This window comes from Hipposideros armiger, unplaced genomic scaffold (assembly GCF_001890085.2).
Source record: "Hipposideros armiger isolate ML-2016 unplaced genomic scaffold, ASM189008v1 scaffold_388, whole genome shotgun sequence".
Lineage (NCBI taxonomy): Eukaryota > Metazoa > Chordata > Mammalia > Chiroptera > Hipposideridae > Hipposideros > Hipposideros armiger.
In genome coordinates, this window is record NW_017731738.1 from 1012087 (window position 1) to 1015299 (window position 3213).

A 3213-nucleotide genomic window follows, 5' to 3' on the forward strand; every position below is an offset into this window, starting at 1 on the left:
TTCATGAGCCTAGCTTCTGAAGCACAGCCGCATTGGCGCAATTTGGCCACGCTTACAGGCAAGTCTGAGCCCAGCACGGGACAGTTATTAGGGAAAGGAGGGCAGGGGGAAAAAAAAAGTATCGTTTTTGAGATATACAAACAAAAAGGGCAATGCAATGATGTGTTTAAACACTTAAGGTGTACAGAATGTTGGGTTATGGGGAGGAAAGGAGGAATGAATAGGGAACTCAAAAAGATGGTCTAGCCCTGGAGAAAGAAACTCCGGCCCAAGAGGGATAAGTTTTACCATTTGTCGAACGTAGGCAGTGTAGCCTAAACAGAACCTAATATTAGCTTGGGCCAGTCTTCCAAGAGGCGAATAGAGAAGGTAGTGCGGCCTTTTCCCAGCCAAACTCAAGCAAAAAACGAAAAACGCGGTAGAATGCCAGTTTGACCTTTGAATGTCGTATCTGCCTGTGATTGTTTAGAATTGTGGTGGTGGGAGGAAAGCATGAGTGGAAGAGATCTTTTCAGTGGTGTAGGGAAGTAGTAAGTTAGCTAGAAGAAATGAGACGTGGCTTTTCATTCACTTTAAAAAATTCTAATTAAGGAGAATAGGGAACTGGTGGGGCAGATGGGAGTGTTTATATAATACTATCCTAAACTCAAACCTTCAGGGGCTAGGTAGGTAACATAAATGAGAGAAACATACTGTGAAATAGTGTTGGAGACTGAGGCTTTGGTGCACTAGAGTAGTGCTCTTCATAAAAGCAATTCAGACTCTTGAATTCTCAAATTACTATGCCAAACTAAGCAGAACCTTTTTTGGAGTATTGGGGTGTGGAGACTGCTAGTTTGCAGCCTCTGAGTTTTATACTGTACCATGCTGCTGCTTAAGCATGTCAGTCCCCCAGTAAGAACATGTAATAAACCTGAAAATTACACGTGAACGTGTAATATACCTGAAAATGCAATTTATAGCAAGCAGGTTGGACTGAACTGGGCTGTGGCTGGGAGATGAAGTTGGTTTTAAGTGATAAGAGCTTTTTGTTCTTGGCTGGTCTTTAACATTTGTCTAAGAATCATAAAATGTACTTTTTAGATTCTTAGTTTACCTCCATCATTTAATAGAAAACTGAGTCCTACAGAGAAATGACTTGCTTTAGAAAAAGGGCAAGTTAATAGCTGAGCCCTGATGTCTGTACTATATTCTGTTGAAGTTTTTGATATATGCCTTGTAGTGGGAAAAGAGATTGGCATTTCTGAAGGCAGTTGTTGCTGCCCTGGGTAGGACAGAGTTGGGAGAATCAGGACCCATAGTTAGAAGACGGTCCTGATTAAAGGACAGGTGATAGATACTCTTGCTCACTGTTGTATCCCCAGGGTGCCTAGCAGGGTGTCTGGCATATAGTAGATACTCAAAGGGATAGGCAAAAAGGTCAGATCCAAGGGTGCTGTATAGAAGCAGCAGATCTTGGTGATTGTCACTTTGGAGAGGTAAGAGGGAGAGAATAGGGGTGGACACGTGGGTCGGGTCCCTTGTGCGTGCGTCAAGCTTTCAGCAAAGGGAAGGAAGGGATGATTGCTGACTTGGTTTCTAGGAAGAACTCTTAGTGAACTAAGCGTTTAGTGATTTAAAGCCAGATCTCTGACAGTGTAGTTGGGGTTGGTAATAGTGCAGTGGTCAGAGAAAGAAANACTCTTCTAAATCTTACCCTTATTCCAAAACTGAGCTCCCAGCCACCTCTTCTGTGAAGCCATCCCTCAGCTGATTTCTTCAATTTTGAGTGCATAAATATTAGTTGATTTTGCATATGTGATGCTTTCTCCGTCAACCGACTCTCTGGGCAGCTTGCCCAGAGTCATGCACTTCCCTGGGAGAGAAGGCTGTCTGTCCCTCAGCTACGACTGTTGTAAACAATCAAAATTGTCTTCCTTGGACCATCTCATGGTCATCTTCCTTTCTCCTCCTTACAGGGGCAGGACAGATTGTTTCAAGAAGATAAATGCGAAACTATGTCATACGTTATTGCCAATTTATTTTAGGAATGAGCATTAAACAAGAGGGAGGGGAAAACTCAATCAGTTGCAGGCCCTTAACTTTTAAGTTTCTTAAGTGTTTTTCGTCAAAACTTTCCTACATTCCAAATACATGCTTTATGCAAATAATACTTTTTTTAATCATTAAAAATATACATGTAATATTTTTAAAAACCACTTTCTTGTCCCTTGCCGACTACCTCTAAAGACATCTTTGAGCTCTGGTTGGTTTGTTTCTGTTTTTTATTATTTCCTTTTTAGGGTGGTGGTAAAGGAGTGTTGGCCATTGCACAAGTCCCCTCCTCAACATGAACACGATTAACTGGAATGACTCTATTATTTCTATGGTGTAGACAAAATTAGCTAGCCATGTTGTTAACATGGCCCTGATTTAAAATACTGAAGGAACATTAAAGAAAGCTCCTGCTGTCCCCAGCTGGAAAAGGTGTGTATATAGAGAGGTTGGGGCTAGTACCATTATGAAGGTGCCTCTTGACCACTGACTCCCTGTGTGACTGATCCTTTCCTATACAGGGGCCTCAGTTTCCTTATGAACTAGGTGATCCCTTCAGAATTTTCCAGTTCTAGAAACTTCTGTCTAGCTCTGAAAAGACGTACTAGCTGCAAAAGGGCTTTGTAAAAGGAGATGTATTTACCTTTTTACAAAAATACTACGGGGAAGAAAAATCGCAGTGGCTATGAATCACTTGAATCAATCACATTTAAGTCAGGCTGCTCTAAAGGAGAAAATAATCCAGGCTGGATGAATGAGTTAACATATACAAACGTTTTTTAAAATTATAAAGCCGTGAAAGGATTCAGTCTTCCAAAAGTCCTGGGAGGGAGGCAGTGCAGGATTCTCATTCCCATTTTACAAACGAGTTAACTGAGGTTCAGAAAGCCTAAGTAGCTTGCCTCTTCTGTAATCGACCAATCATCGCCGCCTTAACTTCACCTCACCTCCGGGTTCAGCGCTGGCACCCCCTCAGAGGTGGCGATCCTAGGTCGGTGCAGTCCCAAACGCCAGACAGGAAAAGCTGCTTTAAATCGAGCGCCACTAGTACTTCAACCTGGCCCACTAGGCTCACCGCCCTCGCCCTCGGCACCGCAGGAGTCACGAGTTTTTTCCTCGGGGTCCCGCCCCTCCTCCTGCTGATTGGGTAGCTCGCGAATGATTGCTGTCCTCTGATTG